This window comes from Gossypium arboreum, chromosome 1 (assembly GCF_025698485.1).
Source record: "Gossypium arboreum isolate Shixiya-1 chromosome 1, ASM2569848v2, whole genome shotgun sequence".
NCBI classification, from domain to species: domain Eukaryota; kingdom Viridiplantae; phylum Streptophyta; class Magnoliopsida; order Malvales; family Malvaceae; genus Gossypium; species Gossypium arboreum.
Genome location: NC_069070.1, coordinates 15,251,160 through 15,265,810, shown reverse-complemented (window position 1 = coordinate 15,265,810; position 14,651 = coordinate 15,251,160).

Sequence of the window (14,651 nt, the reverse complement as noted above, 5' to 3'; positions counted from 1 at the left end):
AAGGGACCGAAAGCTCATACATTGGGTGCACGACTTCTGTAGTATGTAGCATCATTTACAATAGTGGAATTCATAAACCAAAACATGGGTAAATGATATCCTCTAATTGGCATTACATGGTTGATGATAAGTAAATGTGGCCACAGGTCGTCTTTTTTTGTGATGGATAACTTGATCACTATTAGATAATGATTGATTTCTCATGAAGGAGATGTAATGGTTACCATGAGATAAAATAGGATCATGTTGGGAGAAATGACATTATCTCAAAAAGATTAAGGATATCTTTTGAGGGTAACACACTTATGACAAAGTCATTGGACAAACACTGAATAGTTACTTTCAAAATGGTATGTTGTTGGGAAGAGCTCAATCATGATACTATAGTGGAATGACTTCATGATTAAATAAGTTTATAATTAATAGGCAAAAAGTCGGAACTTAATTATAAATCATTTGAGACTCAACTACATATGTCCAATCAGTCCTTCGCTAGCTCATTGAAACCAAATATGAATTGCGTGTTTGAATAGAAATGAATGGAATTAATAGGAAAGGGGAAATGGAAAACATTCAGGAATGATTATGGTTTTCTCTGAAATGGAGAAATGAAATAATTTGGAAATGAATATAGGTTTCCAAAAATGGAAATGGAAATGAAAATGGAAATGATCCATTTGCAATCCTATATGAATTACATAAAAAATGATCAAAACAATGAGTTTATGTTTTTGGACTATTTTGAAACCCAAAAATGAAAATAAACCATTCGGACATAGTGAACATGTTGAGTTGTGAAATATTGAAAATATTTTCTTGAAATTTTACAAAGGGCAAAATCATCAAAATTTTACTAAGAGTAAAATCATCAAAATTTTGCTAAGGGTAAGATATGGATGAGAAAACAGTTTTATATATAAATATTAAATTTTATATTTGGAAATAGAAAATTTGAATCAGCTTAGATCATATTACAGAGTATTGGGTCAAAAAGGGGACAACCCTAGTAGGAATACTAGGGTGTGTGTCGTCCACCCTAGTCCTTTTCTAAGTAGGATGTTGTTTTTCCATTTGAAATAAACAACTACAACTCAACAAGGGTTCTACCTTCTCTTCTTATAAATAGATGATACTGGTAGAGCTATTAACACAACTCTTGAGAGATCGCTATTCTGCCGAAAAATAAACAGAACTTATTCTCAACTATCAAATATATTTTTTTCAGAATAATAATTCTACTGGTTTCTATTAAGAAGATAGAATTTTCATTTGCACCCAAAAAGGAGAGAAAACTTTCTCTAGTTCTATGTTTTAATTCAATTGGTTCGAGCTCACACTTTAAGCAGTTCGTGATATGAGAATAGCGGAGAAGATTGTTTGGTTGAAAGTCAAGAACAACGAACGTCCACTAAGCCGAAAACATACGTACAAATTCAATAAAGGTTTATTACTATAAATATCACAAACCGGGCGATTTTCAAAATTTTAATTTTCCACTGTGCTAGAAAATCATTTTCAAACCGGATTTTTCCAACAAAAAGAAGGTATCGATTACGAAGAAACCTTCTCTCTGATTTTCATGCTCAATTCAATCTCCATATTACTATCCATTTTGGCAGCTCTCAATTACGAGATCTAGCAAATAGATGTCAAGACAACATTTTTGAACGACTATCTTAAAGAAAGCATTTATATGATGCAACCTACCAGATATATACTAAAGAAAACGAGCATAAAGTTTACAAACTACTTAGATCCATATATGGACTTAAGCAAGCATCTCGCTCATGGAATAAAAGATTTGATCAAGCAATCAAGAAATTTGGATTTGAGCAAAACGTAAAAGAATCTTGTTCTATATGTAGATTACGTTCTACTCATTAGGAATGATGTATAAACATTGTCATCATTTAAATTGTGGTTAGGTCAATAGTTTAGCATGAAGGGCTTGGGAGAAGCTAATTTTGTTCTAGGCATTCGAATCCTAAGGGATCGAATGAACAAAGTGATAGCACTATCTTAGGCTTTATACATAGACAAGATGTTGAAGCATTATGCAATAACCGATTCAAAAAAGAGAAATCAAACCTCCATATCGGGATTTCATCTCTCTTTGGAAGATTGTCCTAAGATAGCGGAAGAAAGAGAGAACATGAGAAAAGTTGCTTATGTTTCAAAAGTAGGAAGTCTCGTGTATGTTGTGTTATGCACACACCTAGATATCCATTTTGTAATGGGATTTGTAAGTCAATATCAAACGAATCTAGGATCGAGACACTGGCAAGCATTTAAGGATATACTCAATTATTTACAAAGAACGAGGGATTATATGTTTGTGTATCTTGGAGGAGATCTTACTATTGATTCTAACTTCCAAACATGTCAAGATTTGAGGAAGTCAATATTGGACTATGCTTTTGTCCTAAACTGCAAGTCCAAAGTGTGAATAAGTGTCAAGTAATGTTACACTACTAAATTCACTCTGGAGGGATAAATATGAGGTATGGAAAAGCTATGATACTATAATAGTGCGAATATAGCTAAACCTAAAAGAAATCACATAAGGATGAAACACATTAAGGGAGATCGTAGTGTTTGACGAAATAGTGGATGTAGTCAAATATCATATCTAAGGACAGACCTTTGGGATTTGTTTTGCCAATACTTTACTAGCTAGAGAGCTTTTTGGGAAACATATAGAGGGGTACAATAATGTGAAACATGACTATCTACTTTACTAGAGAAAGTTGGAAACTATTGGATCTGGTGCCCTAAGTATAGTATTTTCATTTAAGTACACTTGTAATTTTTTGAACAGATCTGGTGCCCTAAGTATAGTTTTTGTATGCAAAGAAAAATGGAAGAAAATGTTGCTCACTTGTTTTCTAATGTTTAACTAATACTAAGCAGTATTACAAGGTTGGATTATAATACAAAAAGACAGCTTATGTTAGTGGACAAACCTAAACATGTCTATAGTCTAATAAAAAATAAGCAAACTGATTGAAAAACTAATATGTTTTCTATCAGGTCCAATTGGAGAGATGCCTTGTCTTAGGAATCGGAGCGAATGACTCCCAAAAGATAGGATGTGACTGACTAGACTGATAGTACATCGAGCTAGACCTAAGAAGAATAGATCTAGAATCTATTTATGGATTTATTCACTTGTGAAGTTCATAGTGTGGCATTCCTAAATCTTTAGTGGATGATGGACTATGTATGTGTGACTCGTACACGTTGATTTAAGTAAAAGCCTAAGTTCGAATAAATAAGAAACTAAAAGCTGTTGTATTGGGTGTACAACTTCTACAATATGTAGTGTCATTCACAATAGTGGAATTCATAGTTCAAGAAATAGGTAAATGATATTCTCTCACTAGAATTACATGGTTGATGCACAGTTAACATTACCACGAGTCATTCTTCATTGTGATGAATGACTTGATTACTATTTGATAGTAATTGACTTCTCATGAAGGAAGATGTAATGGTTACTATGAGACAAAATAGAATCATATTAGGAGAATGGATATTATCACAAAGAGATTAAGGGTATCCTATGAGGGTAACACACTTATGACAAGGTCATTGGACGAGCACTAATTGAGTTACTTTCATAATGGTATGTTGTTGAGGAGAGCTCAGTCACGATACTATAATGGAATGACTTCATGACTAAATGAGTTTATAATTAAAAGGTAAAAAGCTGGAACTTAGTTATAAATCATTTGAGCCTCAATTTCATATGTTCAATTGATTCCTTCTCTAGCTCATTAAAACCATAAATGAATTGCATGTTGAATTGAAATAAACAAGATGAATAGAAATATATAAATGAAAAACATTCAAAAATGATTCTGGTTTTGTTCGAGATAGATAAATGAAATCATTTGGAAATAAATATAATTTTCTCAAAATGGAAATAGAATTGGAAATGAGAAATGATTCATTTGCAAATGAACATGGATTTCTCAAAAATGATCAAAAGAATAAATTTATTTTGTTTATTTTTTGAGCTATTATAAAGCCTAAAAATAAAAATAAATTATTTGATCATAGTGAACAAGTTGAATGGTTAAATATTAAATATATTTTCTCGAAATTTTACCAGGGTAAAATCGTCATAATTTTACCAAGGGTAAATTGTGGATGAGTAAATTATTTGATATATACTTATTGAAGCTTATTTTGAGAAATAGAAAAAAAAATATTGGGTTGGATCAAATTATAAAGTATTGGGTTAAAAGCTTGGGAAGTACTTGTAATTGGATCCGATATGGAAGAGGCCCAAAAGCCCCTTACATTAACAGGGTGGACGACTAACCCTAGTTAATATTAATTAGGGTTGTCACTATCTATACTCCTAATTAGATAAGGAATTCATTTTTTTAATTGAAATAAGCTTCTATTATTCAACAAGGGTACTACTTTCTCTTCTAATAAATAGATGGCATTGGTATAGTTATTTAACAAAACTTTAAGATATTATTATTGTATTAAAAATAGAGAGAATTTACTCTCAACTATTAAATATGTTTTTCTAGAATAACAATTCTACCTATTTCTATTTGATAACAAAAAGAAGTGTTTTGTTGAATGGTTGTAGCGATAAGAAGAAAGGAAAGGAAATTTTTTGTAAAAAGGACAAAACAAAGAAGAAAAGTCGAAAGATTTGTAATGTTTGTACAAGTGATTAATTTTTTATTACATTTTTATAGTAGAATTTTGTTCTGTTTTTAAATAATTATTGAGAAATTTAATTATGTTTAAATATTTTTACAATTTTAGTATTGAAGATAGATAATCAAATCTTTGTATGTTTAATTCGATGGAGTAATTTTAACAACAAAAGTTGGTTGTATATTTTAATGTCACCAACAAATAGCAATAAGATTTAATAAAAATGTGTCAGTTGATGATATGAAAGAAATGATCAATATAAAAATTGTTAGACGTTGTGGGAGGAAGATCTTGAAGCTATTCTACAAATTCTAAGTTTCATCAAATCCCATCAAATTCACCGAGATGGAAAATGTAGACGATGAAGATGTGGAGACAATGGTTGCACTTTATTATCAGAATCAGAGTGTCCACACTGAATCGATTCAGTTGTTTGATGAGTTAACTGATGTGGAGCCAGCTGAAGATTTCACTCCATTAAGTGAAGAACATGAAGTTCAAGATCTGTGTACGGAGGTTTCAAGAACGTCTGTTGATAGGTGATCTTCTGTACGCGAGTTCGACATCTATCTTAATGATCCACCTGCGTGTAATAATAGCCCATTTTTCAGTGGTGTTGGAAATAGTGATTTTGGGACCACAAATCCAACAAGTAAGTTCGAAAATATTATTAATTAATATTTATGAGTCAAGTACAATATTAGTGAAATTTTTATTTAATAAAATTTATTAATTGGTTGTATGGTTAAGTTCAAGTGGTTAATCCCTGAGTCAAGTGGTTTTCAAAATTGAGGTATCGGGACCTTATTTCTATAAACCGAGTCTGTAAATATTTTTATTAAATATTTATTGAATGATTATATAGGTGTATTGAAATTTGATTAAAAATTTTAATGTTTGGATAGTTAATTAATTGAAAAGGACTAAATTGTAAAAGCTACAAAATTTTAATTTTATTAATTAAAGGTGTTAAATAGTTAAATTAATAATGTCACAAGAGTTTATGTGGAAATTATACCATAGACAAATGTATTCATTTCTTAATTTATATGTTATATTTTAATAAAAATTAAAAGAAAAGTTAAGTTAAAATAAAATAAAATAAACAAACTTATCATTTTATTTTTTTTTGTTCATGTTCTCTAAACCAAAAGAACACCATTGTTGACACCAAGGAGGTTCCCTCAAGTTCTCTCTCATCATGTGTAAGATTTTAAAGTCCGTTTTAATGATTTTTATGTTTTTTTATTGTTTTAGGTTAATGTAGCTAACTTAAGGGCCAATTCGTGATATTTTTAAAAGTTTAGGGACTTTTCATGAATGTAGGTCTTTTTGTTAATTTAATTGATAGATTATTAAGCTTGGTTGTTAAATAAAAGTATTTATTAAGTTATTTTAGTAATTTTAATGTTTAGGGATTAAATTATTTAAATAGTAAAAATTCTTGAAATTTTGTAAAACATGATAAATATGGGCTGTAGAGGGTCCCTAGTAAATTCAGATAGCATGATTTTTCTTTAAAAATGGTAAAATGGCAAGTTTTGGGTTTAGGGACTAAATTATACAAAAGTTAAAATATTGGGGTAATTTTGTAAAATAGTGGTGGAAGGGCTAAATTGTATAAAATTGCTTATTTAAGTGCTAGAAAAGTATTAATTGAATAAAATTACTATTTAGATCAAGAAACACTACGACCGAATTTAAATCGATAAAAAGCTAAAGTTTTGGACTAGTTGTCGACTCTGTTTTTGCAACCGTTTTAGTCGAGGTAAGTTCGTATTTCAAGTAAAATAATTCATTTGATTTCTAGAAGTAAGTTGATATATAAAAATCAGTGATTGGATTCATTGTTTGAGAAAAGGGAAAGACCATGATTGAGAGATATCATGACAATATAATCGAAAAGGAAAAGACCATAGTTGAAAGATACTACGACACTATACCGGAAAATGATCAAGACCATAGTTGAAAGATACTATGGCATCATTTCGGGATTGTGAAAGACCTTAGTTGAAAGATTCCACGACATCCTCGGAACAATGAAACAATTGAAAAGGATATCAATCGAATGACTATTATATCAATGTTCTAAGGTTCGATATGTGAATAAGAACTTATGAGTATTATAATAAAGGATTGAAGTTTATTATGTGAATAGAAGGTTGAATTGAGTTTTGAATATGTGTGCTTGTAATGTTTTATGCCATAATAAAGTCATTTGTTTCATTTGGTTCAACGGGTATTACTAAGCACTAGTGGCTTACTTAGTTGTTTTCTCTTCTTGTAGATCATTAGAAAGCTCGACCAATTGAAACCTTGTTGAAGTACAATCACACTATCCATCCATCATTTTGGTAGTTTTGGTAACTTTGGTTAATGGTTATAAATGGCATGTAATAGGAGCTTTTATACTATTTTTCCAAAATGATGTGGTTTGAGCTTTTGCTTAGCTTACTTGTATGTATATATGTCTTTGATTTTGGATTGTAAATGTCTATGTGTATATTTGTCTTTGGTCACCTATTTATGCCTTTGAAGTAGGTGACTTATGGTAGAATTGGAATGTAAATGAAATGGTTAACTAGTGTGTATGATGTATGTTTAAGGCTTGGACTTATAGTGTTGTTTTTTAATTGATTTGGTGTTTGAATTGTGGTGCCAAGTGATGACATATTGGCTAGGCACATAGGTTGAATGATTTTGGCATGTTTTTGGTATGTTGAATGTGTTTTAACCATGTGAATCTGGTTGGAAAAGGTTTTATCTGTTGTTCAAGAAATGCTTGTTGTTTATGCTTGCATTAGAGGTTTAATGGATGCACATTGCCTAGGACATGGGCTGACACATGGCCATGTGCTACACATGGCCTCTTCAAGCGGTTACGTGTCCTATTACTTTTAAGTGCAGGATGAACCACACCGTCACAAAGAGTTACACTAGTGTGTGATCTAACTTCGAATGCACACACGGTCTGGCACACGGCCTACGACAAGGCCGTGTAATACCCACAAAAGTTGACATATGGGCTGGGGCACGACCATGTGTCCAATACTTCAATTTGCATATATGACCACGTTTTCAAGTCACACGGCCTGGGCTATGTCACACAGCCATGTGACCCCTATTTGATTATCAATTTTTCTAAAATTTTCTGTTTTATTTCAAATTAGTCTCTGAATGTTCCCAAGCTATATTTAGGGCCCGGTAAGCTCGGTTTAAGGCCCCATAAGAGTATTTATGATATAAACAAGAAAAATGTGTTTTTGAGTGTTATTATTTAATTTGAATGATTGTTTCTATTGAAGTTAACTGTTTTTAATTATACTATAAAACTATGTAACCCTAATTCGGTGATGGAGATGAGTTTGGGGTGTTACACTATATCTAATAACATTAACTCGGCTCCCCATTTACAAATACATCCATTGGTTGTTGAGACCGTTGTGGATGTCGTATATGGATATGATTATAATGGTCCTTCTTATCACGAGGTTGAAGATTATAGTGATCCCGATGTAGACAAAGTCCTCAATGATATCAACGATGAAGGCACGAATAACGATGGAAATGTTTACATGACTTCGTTGGGAACCCGTGTCGAGGCATTGTCATACGCAATGATCTTGGGGCCCACATGTCAATCGTAGATCCCGATGCGTCACATGCATCCGAGTTCCTTGAGTACCCTGATATACTAAGTGCTCATCGATTGGCCGCAGATCTCGAACATGAGGAGTTGTTTATGGGCAAAAAATTCGTGACCAAGAAAGACTACGTATTTGCAATCAAGCGGTAGAGCATGAATGTATCGATTGAATACAAAGTCTTTGTGTCTAAATCGATATTGTATATTAGGGAGTGTTGGAGGTCGGCAGGAGGGTGCAATTAGAGGGTATGAGCTGCATTTATCTAGAGGTCGTAAATATGAGAGATCCAAAAATTTGTTAGGCCTCATACATGCACTTCTACATGTATGACGTAAGATCCCTGCAAACTTGATGCGAAAAATATCTACAACTGCATCATGCCAATGGTGAAGGACATGCCGACCATTCCTATATCAGTACTAATTTCCAAAATGCATGAACGATTCCAGTATCGAGTGCCATACCAAAAAGTATGGATAGTTAAACAGATGGCCATGGAGCAGTTGTACGGAGATTGGGATGCGTCGTATAATGAATTACAGGGATGGATAGTTGTTATGCAAGAGTATGTGTCAAGGACTGTCGTTGAGTTATAGATACGAACTTATTATAGCCCAAACGGCCAACTACAACCTTGAAGAAGAATTTTCTACCGGATGTTCTTAATATTTGATCCATGCGTGTGGGTCTTTCCCTACTATAAGCTACTTGTGCAAGTTGATGGAATCTGTCTATATGGAAAATATATACATATCTTACTTATTGGGTTGCTCAAGACGGAAACCAAAACTTGCTTCCGATAGCGTTTTCCATTGTGGAGTCGGAGAACATGGAATCAGAGGAATTCTTCTTAACGAACTTGTAAACATTTGTTGTTAAAGAAGACAATATTTGCATTAGATCCAGTAGATTGAAGAGACTAATTGTGTCAAGTAGATATTCCAATGTTTGTGGATATCCGTTTACTGCATCTGACATATCGCCTCCAATTTCCACTAAGACTACAATAATGCAAACTGGCGGAAACAAATAGTGAACATGGATAAATTTTGATTTCAACATATTTTTTAAATATTCTTAATACTTCCATAAATTAATTTGAAAATGTAACATGTCTTTTTAGAATACATACGTAGTGTACGAGCTAGAACAACACCGTTTGAAATAAAGGCCAACCGGGCTTGAGGGTGATATGCACAGTGAAACGAATACTACTTTCCAAAAGTGTTTGGGTACCATGGAGCCGTAGCAAAGAGATCAGAGTTTCAATAGCGGGTCTCAATATGGTCATATGACCACCAACCTAGCAGAAGCTGTTAACTCCATCTTGAAGCGGACATGACATCTTCCAATTTCATATGTTTTCTCAGTTATGTTCTACAGGCTAGCAACATTGATGCCAAGAATGGGGCTGAAACAAGTAAAACAAATTAAGGGAAGACACGTGTTTTTTTGAGGAGGTTAAGAAGAAAATGGATACAAACCGTCAGAGAGCAAGGTCGATGAATGTAGAAATATTATAACACCCCTAACCCGTATCCGTTGTCAAAATAGGGTTTCAGAGCGTTACCGAAACTTTCAGAACATTTTACAAATAATTTATGTAAATTACCATTCATTAACTAAGATCATTCAAAACGTCCCTTAATTGTACCCTCAAGACCCAATACGAGCATTAGAATCGAGTCGGGATTTAATTGGAATCTCTAAGAATTTTTTACAAAATTACAAAAATTTTCCAAGGTGCAAGGCTCACATGCCAGTATGGTTCGAGGGACACGCCCGTGTGACCCTGGGACACGCCCATGTCGCAAGCCATGTTCAACCCCGTCTAACTCTCTAACTTTTGCACACGGACATGCCATAAGCCCGTGTACTAAACCATGTGGTTAATTAATTAAATTTGAAATTAGGTGCAGGTTTCACATGGTTAAGACACACGCCCGTGTTCTAGGCCGTGTAGCACACACGGCTGAGACACACGCCCGTGTCTCTGCCTGTGTGCTCAATTCTGAATATTTTGTTTCTCAAAATTAAGGTACAGCGGACACACGGCCTAACTACACGCCCATGTACTCGGCCGTGTGTCACACACGGTCTAGATACACGCTCGTGTGTCTGCTCGTGTGGATAAAATAAAGCTATTTCCTAGCCTTATTTGTCACCCAAATTTACCATTTTTCCTGCACCAAAACATACCAAGTACAATCCATCCCTTCCAAGCATCCAATTTAAGAAAATTCTGTCATTCAACATGGCATACCATTGCATGCATACATGCTTACAATCTTACCTTAGTTCAATCCATATATCAGACATAATTTGATCAACTAATTAACATATATTTAGCTACCATAGCATGACATTTCAAATATATCAAAACAACCATTACTAGCCATTCCAATGGCTAGATTACAAGTATCATTATCAAGCCACTAATGGTCAAGTTGTCCTATATATGCCATTATACCAAAATGATTTTACTATGTATACCCAAAATAAGCTAGTTGATAGTGTGACGATACTCCAATGATCTTCCAACCTTCGCGAGCTTCCAAGCACTATAAAACAGGAAAAATAAAATGGAGTAAGCATTACATGCTTAGTAAGTTCGTATAACAGAAACAAAACTTACCAATCCCGTTTATTAAATCTAAGCATACAATATCATGTTTTCCATCTATTTGGCAAAATTGCCTAAACACATGCATTCAATCAAACATGTTAGTCACCAAAATCTTTATATCAATCAAGTAAACATAGATGAGCTCATCATGCAATATTCTCTCAATTCATTATCATTTTATCTCATAATTCCCATGCCATGTCAAGAGTTTTATGTCCGTTGAATCATTGAAATTTTGAGGGATGCGCAAGTAGTACACTCGAGGTGTACGATTCAATAATCCGCCAATTTATTATTCAAGGGTACCTATTAGGGAACTTAATCAAGGAACACACTCTCAAGCCACATATCATATAACAGGATTACTAGTCCAGGCTAAATCCTTTATATAACGTATGCTCAAAAAAGCTCAGTTAGGATTACTAGTCTAGGGTAAACCCCAATCATAACGTATACTCGAGAGGTATTATATCAGGATTACCCGTCCGACCTAAATCCTTTCTATAATGAGGTTAATAGGATTACTCATCCTAGCTAAATTCTGTCCGCAACAAATGTAGGACCTCATTCATTTTGGGAAAGCACATATATTCATCGGAATTCAATATTCAATCGGGACTTAACCATTTTTCACCATTTCAAGCATGTATTAAATTTTCCATTATAGCATTCAAGTAATGCATTTCAATATAAGTCACATTACATACAAACATAACATTCAATTAACATAATTACATACTCAATTAAGTTACACGAACTTACTCCGGCACTTGTTCGCGTATAAACTCTACTGATCCAAAACATTTTCTTTTCCTCGGTCTAACCTCAAATTTGTGTTGTTCGAATCTATATAAATAGCTTTAATCATCAATTTCACATATTTCATATTTATTTGGACTCAATTTCCATCCTAAGTAAAATTACCATTTTGCCCCAAACTTCTATAAATTCCAATTTCGTCCCTAGGCTCAGAAAATGAAACTTGTGCAATTTACTCCCTATTCTAAGCCTAACCAAAATCCAATTACAAAATTTACAGCACATGTATTCATAAAAATTCAAAATTTTTCATCAAATTTCACAACTTTACATTTTAGTCCCTAAATCATGTTTTCATCAAAAATCACTTTGTAAAAGTTGTTTATCTATCAACAACCTTTCATTTTCTACCATAAATTTCTAATTTTTAGCATATACATCCGTGACTCATTTTCCATACTTTGGTAACTTTTTAAATTGATCCCCCAAATAGATAGATTAAGCTAATAGATAGATTAAGCTATCTCGATTTCAAAAATATCAAAATTACTAAAAACGGGACAAGAAAACTTACCCAATTAACCCTTAAAAGTTTCTTCTCTCTCTCCTAAGGTTTCCATATAATTTTAGGGTTGAAGATTACAAAAATAATAAGATATCTTTTATCATCTTTTTAATTAATTAATTATTTTAATTTCTAATTTAGTCCTTGCCCTTTTTCTAAATTTCCATGGATGAGTCACCAAATATCTACATACTTTTCTTTAATGGTCTAATTACCATATAAGGACCTCTAGTTTTGAATTTCATAGCTATTTAATCCTTATAGCTACTAGAATTCAACTTTTGCATTTTATGGGATTTAGTTCTTCTCGTAATTAAACACTTAGTCGATAAAATTTTCATATCAAAATTTTCATACGACGTATCTATCATAATACGGATCATATAATAAAATAGAAATAAACTTTATTTTTTAATAGGATTTGTCGTCTCGAAACCACTATTCTGATTTCACTAAAAAATGGGATGTTGCAAATATATTCTCAACAGTTATAAACTTTTCGAGTTACGAAGTCCATCGGTTGTTGATCCGGTATCCCACCTAGGTTCAACGAAGTTGATCTCCTAAATAGATGGTGCGGTTGCAGGAAGTTCCAAACACTTTTTTACCCTTGTACGCACATCGCTACAGCTTGTTCTCGTGTGCCTCAATCAATGTTGAACAATATATCAATGAGGTGTACACTCTAGAATGCACATTGCGTATTTGAGGAAATGATTTCTCCGTCTTACATGATTTGTTTACATGGGAAGTGCCTCTATCGAATTTCGAACCTGCCCCAAACAAGGGGTTACGTAAGAAGCCAAAAGGTCACCTACACGTCACCAGGATCCATGGTGAAATGGACATAAAGGAGAAAACAAACCCTATGTTTTGTGGTGTGTGCAAAACAGCTGGTCATAATCAAACTAAATTCCCACATCGAACCTACCATATTAGATAATTGTCTCGATCGAATGGAATATGAATTAATGTACTCCATGTTCAAATGTATGTGAAATATTGTTATCAATTAAAGTAATATTTCATTTTATATAGCTTTTATGTATACTTTTAGTTTTATTAAAATTTATTTGATTATGATGGAATTTTGATATTGCTTAAACATGTTCAACTATAAAATGAAAAGATTGCACTTCAATGTATATTACATTGGAATACAGAGAAAATGTCTGAGCTATATATTATACAAACCAGAAAATTTGAATTACAAATACAAAACACATGCAATAAAGATAATTTTATGCTTGCTAAAGTTACTAGTTGGACGGTGTTGTTCGTGGGATAAATTGTTGTGGTGCTCGACGTTGTCATTGAGGGTGCTTGTGACGGTCATTGTTACCCTCACCCGGCACATCATTCATAGCATCCATCAGTGAACCTTGGTGTGTGCTAAACATACTCGAAAAGTCAAAAGTCCCAAAGGTTTGTCTGGGAGAGGTGGAGTACTGGGGTGGTAATAGGTTGAAAATATCAATCATTTATTATCTCGAATCTAGATGATAAGAACTGGAACCGGGAATCTCTGACCCATACGCGTAGCTAGATGACCCTGGAAAGTAATTATCTAACCCCAAATTTTGATGATAAGAACTACCCCCAGACTGCGTATAAGATCTTTCGGGTTCGGGCTCGGGCTCGGGCTCGGGCTCAGGCTCAAGCTTGAGCTTGGGTTGCGGTGCTGAAGGCGAATGTCCTTGTCGATAGTGTTGGTGCCATTGTCAATGCATGTGTGGAGGGACTACCATCAATTGACCATCATATCAAAATGGTTTCTCATTCTCAATGCACCAAAGTTGGTACTCGACCGAGGGCCGCAAATCAAGATCAAAATCCATCCGAGGTCTCTGATACATTCGGGCATTCCACAATGCAAGATATTGTTGATTCTCTAATGCCCAATTTTTTTATTCTTTCCCCCTTTTGTTAATTTTGTGGACACTTTCGAAATACAGTGAAACATCCAAAACATTTTATTTGCCCATGAACCGTTGCAGAACTCGGTCCTCTTTGTACTACTCTACTGTTGAAAAATTCAATATGGGTGTGTTAATACACCACAAGTATAAGTGGATGAGAGCATACGAAGGAATAACAGCTGCAATTTCTGGGGCAGAATATGGCATCCAGACTAACTGTACAGTTAATAACATAGTCATATTAGTATAATTCAAATAACATAAATAAAGTAATTACATTACATGAATATTAGGAAAAATTAACCCCTCTTCGGCATGTTTCTCAATCATTTGTCGGTAAATCACAAGTGCATAGGACTTTCCGATACCTGGACAAGTATAGCATCTGCAACAAAATTAAACTTTTTAGAACAAATTTTCATAATAAAAATAGATAAATAATGCTACAATTT